Source organism: Canis lupus, chromosome 3, assembly GCF_011100685.1.
Source record: "Canis lupus familiaris isolate Mischka breed German Shepherd chromosome 3, alternate assembly UU_Cfam_GSD_1.0, whole genome shotgun sequence".
NCBI classification, from domain to species: Eukaryota; Metazoa; Chordata; class Mammalia; order Carnivora; family Canidae; genus Canis; species Canis lupus.
This window is the reverse complement of record NC_049224.1, coordinates 43419750-43435320: the sequence shown is the minus strand read 5'-3', so window position 1 is coordinate 43435320 and position 15571 is coordinate 43419750. Positions and strand designations below refer to the sequence as shown.

The 15571-nt window shown below is 35.6% G+C and overlaps 1 long non-coding RNA gene across 1 annotated transcript; it reads right to left on the bottom strand.

Moving 5' to 3' along the window:
- Positions 1–409: 409 nt before the first annotated feature.
- Positions 410–9508, bottom strand: LOC111095365. Its single transcript, XR_005356350.1, has 3 exons — positions 9480–9508; positions 8151–8310; positions 410–542 (listed from the first exon to the last, which is right to left on the bottom strand). It is a non-coding gene; the product is annotated as an uncharacterized LOC111095365 (long non-coding RNA).
- Between the last annotated feature and the right edge of the window lie 6063 nt (positions 9509–15571).

Genomic DNA, 15571 nt, shown 5'->3' with positions numbered 1-15571 from the left:
CAGAGGGTTTATTTTAGATAGGTTTTTTGGGGGGGTTTTTTGTTTTGTTTTGTTTTGTTTTGTTTTGTTTTTAATTCAGAGGCAGGTACACTTAGCTTCAATTCCATGATTCATGAAATGATTTAAGGATTCACAAGAAGCTAAGAGCTAATTTTTAACCAATATCCATCTTGTTTCCAGATTTGTACATATGAAATTTGGAAACTATTTTGTTGTAAGGCAGAAGTTATCAACCTCAGCTGCACATTAGCCAACCATACTTGCTACTACCTGGGTAAGGCCCAATTGGTATTTTTAGATAGCATCAGTATTATTATACAGCTTTCAGGTGATTCCCATGTCAGCCTACAGAGTACCACTGTTAGGTCATACACATTTAGATATACGGAATAATACTACGTAAACATTATACATTTTGATGTTCTTTATTGTAGTTAGACATTTTGAAAAACAAAAATTATAGTTTTCCATTGGTATCAAATATTGAAGAGGTTCATTTTACCTGGAAGTGTGGAATCTAAATAATTTCCGTTTCAAGTCTCCTGTAAATACAGAAAAAAACCTGATCATATTCATATCTTTATTTTAAAATATTTTATTCAATATAGTCTCATACTACATGAGAGAAAACCCATTGATGAGCCCACCAGGATATAAGATACTGGGTGTTTTCCTTCACTTTTATCAAATAAGAATTTTTGAGTATTTATTACCCTCCTCATAAGAAGGATGCCTGAAGAGTGTTCATATAACTAAAGAATTTGCAGTTGATGGGAAAACAAGTTGTGTATACAAATGACTATAATATTTTGAGATAATGGCACAAACTTAGCTGTTTATTAAGTACTATGAGGTATGTCAAGGAGTGATTAGAAGTTTCAGGGAGGAATCAGCCTTGTGCTAGAACAAATCAAGTGTTATGAGGTTCCCATGTGACCAAGAGGAAGATGGACATTCTGGACAAGGGCAAGGTCAAATTCCTAGATTAATGAAATGTATGTTGTTTCTTGGGGATTGGGAAGCAGTCCAGTAGGGCTGGATTGCTGAGGTTTTATATCACTAGCTCTACTGCAGGAGAAGAGCTTTTCTTCTCAGTGGCTCAGAAGAAGTGAAGATGAGACATTAAATTTTTTAACTGAAGCACAGTTGCCATATAGTAATAAACTAGTTTCAGTTGTACAGAATAGTAACTCAACAATTGTATACACCATGAAATGCTCACCACAATAAGTGTATTACAACACTATTGACTATATTCCTTATGCTGTGCTTTTCATCCCTATGAATTATTTATTTTATAACTGGAAATTTGTACCTCTTAATCCCCTGCACTCATTTCACCCATCTCCCCCATCCACCTCCCCTTTGACATCCACCAATTTGTTCTCTGTTCTCTCCATTTACAAGTCTTTTCTTCTCTTTGTTGTCTTGGTTTAGCTTATTTTGATTTTTTAAAAATTATTTCTGGTTGTTTATATATTTTCTTTATTTTATATATTATGACAGAAACTTTGCTGAATCATGATTCTTCGGGTCATTTTTCCGTAACTTTATGACCATATAACAATACTTATTATGGTTAGATTTTCTTGAATGAGTACATTACACAAGAGTTAATAGCCCCAGAGGACATGTACTAATACAGTACTCATTAGACCATAAAGACTAAGTGGAAACAATTGCTTTCATAAGTTTATACTTAATTGCATGCACAGGTGTTTTCATTTTGAAGAGGAAATTTTAGGTAAAAAGAATGATTAATACTCATGCCATCCCAGAATGCCAGATGAAGGAAAGTTTTCCCCAACTTTAGAGAGAACAGAGCATGCAGATGTTTAGGTCATTGTGATAGAAAGAAGTGTTCCTGACCTGCACTATATTACTTTTCTCCAGATTGCCAAAATGGCTTCTCAATGTATTCCACAGTGGCACCAATTTAGAGCATTATTCCTCTGTGTTTATATCCTGTAGACAGATTCCATATTCTCTGCTATTTTGTCACAGAAAATTCTGTCCCAACAATGTTACTAAGAAGACTCCCTTAAGTATTCAGAAGTGTTTAACTGAAATCCAGAAGGGGGATTCAGATTCCACCAACTCCCCAAAAAATCTACAATGAAGTCTTCAAGCAGTGAACTGCACACTTCATACAAAGGAAAGAAACGTCTTGATGAGTGGAATGAACCTTGAATTAGAAGCCAAGAAACAAACATTGAGGTCCTACCACATACTAGCTATGTGACCTTGGAGAAGACACTCAAAGTAACAGATTCAGATGAACCTCAGGTTTTTAATACAGGTTAGAGAAAGCAATACTTCCTTTTCATAGTTACAGGACTGGGAGAACCAAAACAATGGGGAAGGATTTTAAAGCTGATAATAACTTCACAAAAGTGAACTACAGATATTTTGTTGCTCTTGTTATATCATTTGGATTTCACAGTTTGTCAAAGCAGACTGTCCTTAAGAGAGTCTTTTTCTGCTGTTGGAATCAGCAGAAAAATACAAGGAAGCAAATAGAAATCCCTAGAGAGAAGCCATGTGAATTTTTGGATTAGGTCTCCAAGTTATCTTTTACATAATAAGATGATACTTTAAAAATAACCAGATATTTGGATTTTTCACTAACTACTTATTGAAAGGATTTTTCTGTGCCTTTAAAAAGTGTTCTAAAAACATATGTACATATATTATTCCAATGTATAGATAGATGCCTTTTGATTTGTAATTTTAACTTTATGTGCAAAACTTTATCTGGATTTCAAATTTTCTAATGAAAGATATGCAAGAAGGATATCATTGGGTCAAAATACATAAGCACCATCAAGTCTTATGACTCATAATTCAAACTTACTTCTTAAAAGTTTCACTAATTTATAACAATACCACCAATATGTGAGTGTATCTGTTTCAGCATACCCTTGTCTGCATTGCATATTTCAATGTTTAAAAGTAAATGTTGTCATTGTTTTGTTATGGATCTTTAGAAAATTGTGAATCTCATTTTTATTTTAGTATCTATATTCTTCTCCATTGATTAGTCTTATTCTCTTTTCCATTTATTTACTCATGCATTTCTAAGGGTTTGTATGGTATATGGAAATATTAAGACTAAATACTTTTAAATACACAAAATAGTCTCTACCATTTTTTTAATCTTCTAATTTGCTTTGTGTTACTTTTCACTATAGACAACATTTTTCTCCTCATTTTGTCACGATGATAGCACTTTTACTTTGCACCATTCTCATTGGAAAGTGATGCTATTATTAATGTTAGAACCGAGACAAAGCCTACACTATGCACACATATAGTTCTGCCCTAACTTCATTCAGTCAACAGAAGCTCATTAAAAGAACCATATAAGGAAGGCATAAATATTTTATCTTGGCTGGTCCAAACACAAATAATGTATCTCTTCTTCTCAAGGAAGAGTCTTGAGGTACATGGTACCACTGAATTGGAAAGGAGGCAGATTTAAAGCTAGAGTTGGTTTACTTTATTTTTAAAGTCTGCATTATGACCAGTAATCCATTGGAAGTCCAAGTTTTTCCTTTCACTATTATTGTTAAATAAAGCTAAGGAACTTTCTTAAAGTCACAATGACAGATCCAAAATAGATTTTTCTGTTATTATTTATGATCATAGAATGAAGCCATTTTGATTTTCTAAACCAGGAGTTTAATAAACTAGATAAGAGTGTCTTGTGTGGCAGATAATTTACTTGTTTATCCAAATCCACATACTGCCCTTTTACTTAAAAATAGCTTGGTAATATACTTTGGGATTGCAATTGCCTAGAACCAAAGGATGAGGTTAACCTGAACCAATCATTATAATCTCATTCTCTTGGGATGCCTGGGTGGCTCAGTGGTTGAGCATCTGCCTTTGACTCTGGTCATGATTCCAGAGTTCTGGGATCAAGTCCTGCATTGGGCTCCCCACTGGGAGCCTGTTTCTCCCTCTGCTTGTGTCTCTGCCTCTCTCTGTGTGTCTCTCATGAATAAATAAATGATATCTTAAAAAATAATGAAAAAAATCTAAAATCTCATTCTCTTTTGGCAGATAATGTTCATTTTTCAGTTTCTTTTGGAGGAGTGCACACATTGCCATTTCTAGTCAGTGAAGTATGAAAGGAAGTGTAGGAGAAGGTATCAGTGAAAGAAAACCCTGTTTGTTCCAACTTCATCCTTCCCTAATAGGATACTGGTGGAAAGATGGAATAACTAGATTGTGGCAGCCATATTGGCATCATGAGAAAAAGGCCATGAGAATCCCAGAAGCACATAAAGTCTGTGGATAGTAGATCAATGATGGAATCACCTACCACCAAGGGTATGTCCAGCTTTTTCTGGTTTTAAAATACTAAGAGTTGTTTTGTCAAATAAATAAGGAAGGTATGAACAATATATATGAAATGAACTATAAACTACATATAAAAAACTAATAGTATGTTCATTTGGAAAACAATGAGAAATACACAGTGAACACAAGGGAGGATGGATAAAATAGGAGATGGGGATTAAGGAGTACACTTGTGATGAGCACTGAGTGATGCATGGAGTTGTAAAATCACTATATTGTGCACCTGAAATTAATATAACACTATATGTTAACTACATTGCAATTTAAAATTAAACTAAATAAAGATGGTTGGGTGACTCTGTTGGTTAAGAATCTGATTCTTGATTTCAGCTCAGGTCGTGACCTTAGAGCCCTGGGATTGAGCCCTGATTTGGGCTTTGTGCTCAGTGGAGTGGAGAGTCTGCTTCTCTCCTTCTCTCTCCCCCCCACCCCCAACTCTCTCTCTCTCTCTCTCAAATAATACATCTTAAAAAAAAAAAAAAAAAAAAAGAACATGGCATTTCCCTAATGCTTGTACACATAAATTAAAAACAAAAAACTTATATTCTCATGAAAGGAAAATGTTACTTGAAAGAGATGTTAATTAACTATAGTGTAGTTTCCAGGGGGTTGGCACAAGGCTTTGCCCCTGTGCTTACTATATACACAAGTTAAAAGCCTTATACCTTAATGAAAGGAGGATGTTACTTGAGGGACAGTGTAAGCACAGAGTGGTTTTAAGGGGGAAAAAGAAAGCTATGAGGCATCTCATAAAGAAGAAAATAGGTAATAAGCCATAGCAGTAAGGGGAGTTTTCACATCATCGGAAGTTGCCATAGACAAGGAAATATGCAGGACAAGTCTATCCCAGATGCTGAGAACAGAACCAAGATTCACCAAACACTTGAGACAGGCCATTTACATGAAAAAGAAATAGCAAGTCCAAACAGAAGAAAATGTTACACCCAGGAGAGTGAAAGTAATACAGCAAGTACATGAATAAAACTCAACCAACCAAACAAAAAGGCCTTAAAATGGAAGGTAATTATTAAAAGAAAGAAAAATGTGTGTGGTGAAACAAATACAGGTAATAAGAAAAAGAATAAAATAGATATTTTGCACAGAAAAATATGCCCTGTCATGATTACTATACTTGTGTAAATTAACTTGTAATAAATAATTATGCACACTGAAGAGCCAGTTACATAGTATTGAAAGGCAAATTGAAAAGATAGAAAGGTACGTTAAGAAACATTTGTAGATCACAGAGCAAAGAGAAAAATAGAAACAAAAGTTAAACTAAAAGTCTAAATATTTTAAAGATAGAACCAAAATTTCTACCATCTATCTGAAAATATTTATATAGAGAGTAAAGAGAGGATAAGGGAGAACGATTTTGAAAAAGAACTATATAGCAAGAAATATCCCAGAACTGTTATTTAAATAATAAATACATATATAGATATATTCATGTATTAATGACATATAGCTTCAAATAAATTTAATAAAAAAACAAAAAACTCACAGTGCGACACAAGAAATGAAGTTTCATAATAGCAATACTGGAAAAAAAATTCCTAAAAGATAGCAGTAGAAAAAGAACAATTATTTATAAGAGAATGGAAATAGAATTGACACCAGATTTCTCATCAGCAGTGGTGAATACAAGAATGCCGAGTATTATCATCAAAGTTCTGAGAAATAGGAATTTGAACCTAGCATATTATACTAAGGTCAACTAACCAAATTATAATTTGAGATGGAAGAAGACAATAAAGACTTTTTTTCAGACATAGAACATCTACAATTTATAGAACTTTCCTAAAAGAACCATAAAAGAATTTAATGAATGATCAAAATGGAAAAGAGGGTTATTCAAGAATTATTTTAAACAAACATATAAAACGCTGTCAAATTTTTATCAATTTGTAAGTTTGTTCCACAATATTAATCTAAGATAAAGTGCACATAAAAGAATGGGGTGAGCAAAGAGAAGACAATTTTGCTCAGATATATACATATTGAAAAAAAAGCATAGTGATAAATTCTGGACTGAAAATTAACACTTTTTTTGGGGGGGACTGAAAATTATATTTAAGAGACTAAATGTACCTAAATAGTTATGCAATATAAGGAAAGGCTTAGGGAGGTTACTTTCCAAACCCACACTAGGAATTATAGAAAGGAGCCTGGGATATATTTTGAGGCAGGATTGGCAATATTGATCATATTAAATTTAATTACAATGCTTAAGTTATTAAAAGGGAAATAGAGGGGCACCTGGGTGGCTCAATTGGTTAAGCATCTGCCATTAGCTCAGGTCATAATCTCAGAGTCCTGCTATCCAGCCCTGCATTAGGCTCCCTGCTCAGTGGAGAGTCTGTTTCTCCCTCTCCCTCTGTGATCTCTCTCCTTCAAATAAATAAATAGAAATCTTTAATAAACAAATAAATACAAGGGATATAGAAGTGTGCATTTTAATAACAATTGAAAGCAATCTATATACATGATAAGGTATATGTACAAAAACAAAGGAAAGAATAAATAATTTTTTACATAATCCATAAGCCTTCCATAAAATTAAAAAAACACCACTGATACTTAATATTTTCTTCCAGGATTGCTTCTTTGCATATTTTCATTTAATTGTGATCAGATCAGAACAACTGAAAAAATGTGGTCACAGTGGTCACATTTTCTCCTTATTGTAATATTTTTAAGTTATATTTCCATACCACCTAATTTTAGCATAGAAAATTTCCATTTTATTATGGGCATCATTTCCTGGCTCCCCTTTTGTCTCAAAACTCCTCAATTTAATTGTCTATACTAGCTTTTTCTACTCTGGATTTTTTCCAGAACACAAGACCATCAGGCTTGTGCCCGTCATTTCAGCTCAAACACATGTCTGTCACCAACAACCTCGCATGGTCAACTCCCAAGTGCTAGCCCCTGTCTTACCATAAGGGCCTCACAGCATTTTGTGTATACCTTAATGAGTCCAAATTTCATTCTCCAGCCCCATCTTTAAACTGAGCTTGCATTATTTAGCTTTCTCCTCTGAATCTCTCCTTGGGCATCTGTTAATCATATCAAATTTCATATATCTGATCCCAACCTCTAGATTTCAACTTCCATAAACCAGTCTCTCTACTTTTCTCACTAAATGGCAACTTCTTTCACCCTATTGCTCAGGATGAAAGCCTTAGTTCTAATTACTTGTCTCTCTCACACCCCTATCCTGAATGTAATTGTTCCAGGATGTTATGACAAACACCCAGTCTCTGCCCCTGTCATCACTCCTCTGGTAGGCTGCAGGAGCTTCAACCTTGTCTCTCCGCTTCTTTTTCTGACTCCTAGCAATCTATTTTCCACACAGTGCAATGTTTGTCCTAATATGAAAATGTTATCATGTCACCTTCACCCTCTGCTAAAAATCCTCTAATGGCTTTTAATACCCCAATCCAAAACCTTCTCCTTTGTTCTAACTCATGAAAGACACAATCTTGGATCACTTCTTCTTCCATCACTCGTGGACTTTGAGCCAAATCTGTTGGTTCACTGTCCCTTGAACACACCATGCCAGCTCCCCATAACCAGGGTGGATGAATCTGTTATCCTCTGTGCCTGGAATGTTCTTCCCCTAGATGGTTTCATGGCTTGTTCAGTCACTCTTTATGGCCTCCTGTTCAAGTGTCACATCCTCAGAGAGTCTTTTTCTGATCCTTGAAACTAACCACCCATACTCTCTACTCCCTTACCTCTATTTTGATTTATAGTATTTACTACTCTCAACATTATCTCACCATTTCTACTTCTTTCCCCAAACATAAACTGTTATTTATTTTTCAGGTGAAGAATCTGAGACTTTGACATGACATTTGAGACTATCAGGTATGGGGCTGAAACCCAAGCTTTCGAAGTCCATAGATGCTCTTAACATTGTACTATGCTGCCACGATGCTGCTGGTAAGGGAAGGAATGAAAAAGAGACACAGAGAGGATGGGAGAGAGAGGGGAAGAGGAGAGAGAGAAAGAGAAAGAGAGAAGAGAATTTAGATGTAATTTATTTTTAATATTTGAGAGTGGAGAACAAAGAATTCTTTTAATTATAAATCATGGCTCTGTCTAGTAAGGAATAAAAGATCTGAATGCTGCTTAGCAGCTGTTGCCAAGAATTGACCACAGCTTGGTGACACCATTTTAAATGACTGCAGGTGTGACTGAAAAGGCACCAGAGAATCCAGTACAGAGTGGAGGTCACCCTTTAGATGACATAGGCTATTAAGATAATTTGGGAACTGAGTCAAGGAAGATGTGGTTTGTTGAACCACAAATCCAAAGGGAAAGGGAAAGCCTTTGAAAATGGGTGAGGGTAAGTATGCCTTTGTCCTATTCAGGGAAAGGGCAAAATACACCAGCTGGACACAATTAAGTCTGCACAAAGTCCAGGGGGTCAGGGGCAAGAAAGAGGAACAGGTAAAAACTGACCTCTATGCCAACTCTAACACAAACCAGTGAGGGCAAAGAATGTGCTGTCAATTTGCATATCTCCAGAAGAAGAGAAGACAGCCATCCACACCAATGTTAATCGAGCCACATGTTGAAAGTATCATCCGCAATAAAATCTGAAGCTCATTGAAAGTGCTCTGAAAGCACTGGTGTTACAGATAGGACCGGGACTTCAGGCCCAACAGAGACAACACCAGTGTTTGAGCAGTGCTCCCTGTGTCACTGCTCATGTGTCCTTCAGACCAATCACTGCATTCCCTTCATCTCTACTAATGTTTCTTTCCCCCAGCCCTATTATGGGGCAGAAATTTGCATCTCTTATCTTATAGCCCCCTGATCTTTGTGTGGTTTTTGGCATATAAAGTGTTCAAAAAACTCAGTCAAGTGATTGTAAATGATTCAAAGAGTCTCAATTTCCATTCTTAAAATTATGTATTTGGGTCTGGCTATTTGAACAAGACCTAAATCCAGTTCTCAGAGTAACAATGTGCCTATGACCATATTTCATGTCTGTGACAGGTCTCCATCATGTAGATGATTTGGTTAACTTTACCTCCCATATGTAAGACTCGATGACACATGTGTCCATAAACCAGGATATGCAAGAGAAAATGGAGTCTCACCTTTGTTTCCCATGCAGCTCTGTCTCCATCAACAAATGAGATAAAGAAGCATCAGCATTAGAGTTAAGATTAACAACAGAGATTTATTTTTTGAATGTAAAATTTAATTCCTTTGTTAGATAATGCATGCTTGCTATGGGAAAAGTAGGAGAAAAAAACTATCTGATGTTAGTCACCTATATTGCTCTCCTCCAAAGATGAGAACTGTGAACAAGTTATGTTCCCATAAACTAATATGGACAGTAGGAAGATATTATATTTGACCTGTCTACATGAGTGTACCCATAAAGCTCTATCCATCCATCTGTCTTTTCTTAGAGTTTCAAAGTGTGCACTTAAAAGTCAGGCAAAACCTGGTTTTGAATCTATGAATAAAGGAAGTTACTTTTATTCAATCATTCTCTACCTGGGTGATTGCCAATTCTATAATGAAGACAATAATAGTATCCATTTCATTTTGTACTTAAAATAATTAAGCAAGATAATTGATTTAAAAGATTGAGCACAGTGTTTGCAAATGTAATCTCTAAAATATTAGCTATTTTCAGTAGAAAGTGGAGAACACATTGCAAATTGCTTTTTAACCTATATTTTTCCACAAAATCTCTTGTCCTTAAACATACTTCAAAACATGATGCTTTCTTAATCATTGTATAGGATTTCATCATTCGGTGTGCCATAGTATGTACAACCACGTTTATATCTTTGAAAGGATACACTATTTTCAAAGTTTTACTGCTATTAATAACTGTAGTGGAGGACATCTATTCAGCCTATGGGAGTGGAATGTTTATCATGCTTGAGTAACATATAAGGCACCATAATAAATGATGCAGATACAACCACTACACTCATAGCATTAAAGGAAGCTAAGTAAGCAGTTTGGATAAAGCATGATGTGATAGCATATGAAGAAGGTATTACGGGATCTTTTGGGAGTCAGAAAGTCTTTTGGGAGGGAGTAATGTCTAAATGGAAAGGATGAGTAGAAATTGCTTGAATCGACAGAAGATGGGAGGGAAGAGCTTGTGGTATTCAAAGGAAAGAAAACATCACATGAGAAGACCTGGAGATACAAGAGAGTATGGGCTGTTCTGCAGCTGACAGTGGTTCCCGGGGATAAGGCACATGGTGCACTGAGCTGGTAGCAAGCAAGAGTGACAGGTGACAGGATGCCTGGGGTGTTTAAACTCACCCGGAGGAGAATCTATGGACATGCTTTACTAAGTGAATTGACATAATTGCATTTGTATTTTGGAAAGAAGCCCTCTGCAGCCTCAAACTTCACTGTGTGGCAAGAAGAAAGAGAAAGTGATACTGAAAGCTGGAAGGGAAACAGGTAAAGGGATCCTACAGGATGTTGAGCAAGACAGGATAGTAACTTGGGACAAAGAATTGGCAAAGGGATGGAGCAAAAAAAAGTGGATGGATTTCATTGACATTTAGAAGGCAAAGTTAACAGGACAGATGTGGCTGGATGGCAGAAAAATAAAGAACAGCAACTGTTTAATAGTTTATTCTGAAAATACTTGCAGGGCATGTTAAGGAAAAACACTCTACTACCAAGTTTTCAAAATAAAGAATGAATCAGGGGATCCCTGGGTGGCGCAGCGGTTTGGCGCCTGCCTTTGGCCCAGGGCACGATCCTGGAGACCTGGGATCAAATCCCACGTCGGGCTCCTGGTGCATGGAGCCTGCTTCTCCCTCTGCCTATGTCTCTGCCTCTCTCTCTCTCTCTCTCTCTGTGTGTGATTATCATTAATAAATAAAAATTAAAAAAAAAGAATGAATCAGTAGAATTTAGAAAGAATGCTTCAGTTGATGGGTTTGTAAATAATGCTTTCAATTGACTTTGTTCATCTACATGACTTCGTAAAAATGATGTTGGAAATACAGCCCATGCAGCTAGATAAGTGAAAGCATTTGGAAACATAATAATTGGAAAGAGAGAGGTAAATAATCTTTATTTAGGTTGATTGCATATCTAGGAAAATCAATATAAGTATTATTATACACAATACTGGAATCAAATACCATATTTACAGACAAACAGAAATGATAAATTTCTTCAGGATAAACTTGAGCAAATATATGCAAAGGCACAAAAGTTTACTAAAACAAATAGAAAAATATATAATGCATTGGGATAAAAAAGACTTAACTGCCACGAAGATAAAGCACCCCCCCAACAAGATAATTTATAAATTTAATGCAATCTCAATGAAAGTATCAATAGATATCTTTCTCTTGGAGTTAAAACACTGGTAACAAAGTTCAATTGAAACAAGCAAAAGTAGCTAGCTTAACCTTTAAAAAGAGAAATGTGGTTTTAAAATCAATTTAATAAAATCGGTGAATACTGACACATGTATAGACAGATAGTCCAATGGAGCAGAATGAAAATCTAGAAATATATTCAAGTGCTTTTAACAATTTAGTTTATGATAAAGATGACACCTCATATAAGATAGATTTTTAAATAAACCATGTTGGAACAACTGGGTAGCCACATGATAGAAATATATATATAAAATATAATGGGTCTCTTTCATATAACAAACCAGTATAAAATCCAAATAAGTCAGATATCTCAGTGTAAAAATATGAAATCAGACAAGTAAAAGAAAACAAAGGTGAATTCATTTCTATTTTGTGAGTAAGAGGAAAATTTCTTCCTAAGAATTACTCAAATTCAAGGAGCCATTAAAAGCACTAATAAATTCAACTACATTTTTAAAACAGGGTTTACATGGAAAACAAACAAAGAAAACCAAAATTGAAAGACAAATGACACAGGAAAAAAAAATTTGCAACTTATATCAGAAAGATGGACAGAGATCACAAAAATCTCAAAATAAGATCAACCAGCTGATACAAAATTGGAAAGGTTATAAAAAATATTTCAGAGTAGACGTATATATGGCCAATAAACATATGATAAATGCTCAATCTCATTTATAAATGTGATTTAAACTAGACTGACATTTCACCAAAGCTTTGACACCATACTCAATTGGAAGAGCAATGGATCAACTGACACTTTCACGTATTGCCGGTGAAAATGCAAAATGGTGCATATTTGGAAAAATACTGACTGTATCTAGCAAAATGACATACACAATTTCTTTTTAACTGGATAATCTCAATTTTACAAACTTATTTCACTGGCATAAGTAAGAAATTACTTACACACAAGATTATTCGTTGTAACATTATTTTTGAAAAGCAAGAGAATTGAAGCACCTGCCTGGCTCATTTGGTGGAGTATGTGACTCTTGATCTCAGGGCTGTGAGTTCAAGCCCCACATTGAGTGTAGAGATTACATAAAAATAAATTTTCTACATAAATCAGTAGATAGATAAATAAAAGCAAGATATTCAATTCAATCTAAATATCTTTCAATAGGCATCAATTGAATAAACTATAGTACAGTAATATAATATCAACTAATACAATACTTTTGAGAAAAAAAATATGGTATTTAAAATAGCCTAGGTACTAGATGATATCACTGAATTATTGATAATTTTGTAAGATTATAACCATTACATAATAGTTATATAAGAAAATATCTTTTTTTTTTTAAGCAGGTGATGCATGTTGATGTATGTATGGAAGAAATCACATGAGGTCTGTGATATACTTAAAAAAAATTATTAGGATAGGAACACCTGGGTGGCTCAGTCAGTTAAGTGTCTGCCTTTAGCTCAGGTCATGATCCCAGGGTCCCCTGGAATCGAGCCTCACACCAGGCTCTCTGCTCAGCAGGGAGCCTACTTCTCCCTCTCCTTCTGCCTTCTCCCTGCTTGTGCATGCTCTCTCTCTCTCTCTCTCTCTCTCTCTCTCTCTCTCTGTCAAATAAACAAACAAACAAACAAACAAACTTTAAAAAAATTATTACGATAGAACAAAAATTTAACAATGGTCTTATATAAGAGTCATGCTAACCAGTGATCTACCTACATGCAGGTAGTATAAGAACACATTTTAAAGTATACAATAGTGGGGTGCCTGCGTGCTCAGTCAGTCAAGCCTCTGATTCTTGATTTTGGCTCAGGTCATGATTTCATGATTGTGATATCAAGCCCTACACCAGATTCTGTTCTGGGCACGGAGCCTGCTTAAGATTCTCTGTCTCCCTCTCCCTCTGCCCTTTCTCCCCACCCTCCACCCCTGGTCACACTCTCTCCCTTCTCACTCTCAAATAAGTAAGTAAATAAATAAATAAATAAATAAATAATAAAATGCATGATAGTTTAGTAAAAAAAAATTACAGCTATTTGCAAAATATATAAAGATTATATATCAGTATTGAATAGATTGTTACTCTATCACTTCAAATTTTAAAATGTTAAGGCATAAATTGATATCGCACAATGCTCAGCCATGTAGGAAGATTCACAGAACTCCACCCTGGGAAGATCTTCAACTATTTGTGTCCATGCACACTTGCCTTATGATGCCTGAATTAAGTAATTATCCAGCCTCTATTTATACATCACTAGCAACAGGAAACTTACTACATTATGAGGTAGCTCATTCCACTCAGAAACAGCTCTTATAGATAACAACTTCCTTTTAGAGGTCCAAAGAGCTTTTTCATGGTTTTAGGTTTTAGATTAACTTCTTGTTCCCTAGAGACACACGTATAGTTCATAAAAAACAAACAAACAAAAAAAACAATAAGGGCTTGAGAAAGGAAAGGGCAGTGAGTACTGGTGAACCTAAATCCAGTGAACCCATCCCAGGGACCCAGTTCATAGCCCTCACCTACAGGGGCTAACAGCAAATGACTCTGATTCCAGCCACAAAACTCTGGTGCTAATGGCATATTTCTTATACCATTAACTATTTGGCTAACATCCAAACACAGATCAACTACCTGATAGCTCTTCCTTTTTTCTCTTCCCACAGACTCAGGTAAGAGTGGGGTGTGAGGGCAAGGGAATAGGCTGGAATATGACCACACTCAAAGTGTTAGTGTTGACATCAAGGCAGATTGAGAGCCCTCTCTGTGGGCCCCCGTCTGAGCTCCCACCCCATGCTAACATGTAAACTTGAAGGAAACATTATTACTCTTGAATCATTCTTCACTAATATGTATTAACTATATGTTGTGTGTTAAGTGCACTAACATACTGACAACACTCATGAGCATATTATGGAAAGTGTCTTACTTTTCTCATTTTACAGATACGGAAACAAAGACAAATTAAATAGTGTGCACAAGAAAACATATTAGTAAGGAGTCAGAACTCAAGTCCTGGTTTATAAGATTTCAAGTCTATAAATACATTCCATGACTTAAAGAGTTGGGTATAAAAATGAAGTCCAGATTCTAGATATGATAGAAATGTTTCATAGGTCCAAATGGCTCTCTTATTATTTATAATAGATTGTATATTTATTTCAAAGAGCCGGAGTCCAAATCAGAAGTTTGGCATGCAGAACAGTCTTGACTTCTCATGCATGACATGCACTTAGGGTCAGCTATAAAAAATCACACCATCTTCCTCCTGGACTACTGATTAGTTGGCCATGACCTTTAAGGCTTTGAATATACATATATATATTTTTTAAATCTTTTTTTTAAGATTTTATTTATTTATTCATAGAGACAGAGAGAGAGAGGCAGAGGGAGAAGCAGGCTCCATGCAGGGAGCCTGATGTGGGACTCGATCCCGGGTCTCCAGGATCACACCCCAGGCTGCAGGCGGCACCAATATATTATGAAATGTTTTCTAACTTGCCCCAATTGGTGAGCTCTGCAATTTTGATTTCCCCCAAATTTCAATATTTCCCTTCAACATCAAATGCATAGTAAGAGCCAAGGACAGATCCCAGTAACATACCCCTGGAGATCCCATTCCAGTTTGACTTCAAGTCCCCATCCAGCAAGGTGTGATGGCATAATTTAGTCTCCTCACTGAAGAGACATTATAAATGCTCCTCTCTTTGTTTACAGGTACTTCCAGAAAGGACTTGTGCAAGAATGTGTACCTCACTGAAACTCATCTGTATTATGACTGCCATGGTAGCTCAGAGTTGGGGGAGCAAAAGCCCCCTGTGACTGTGCTTAGAAAATTTGTAT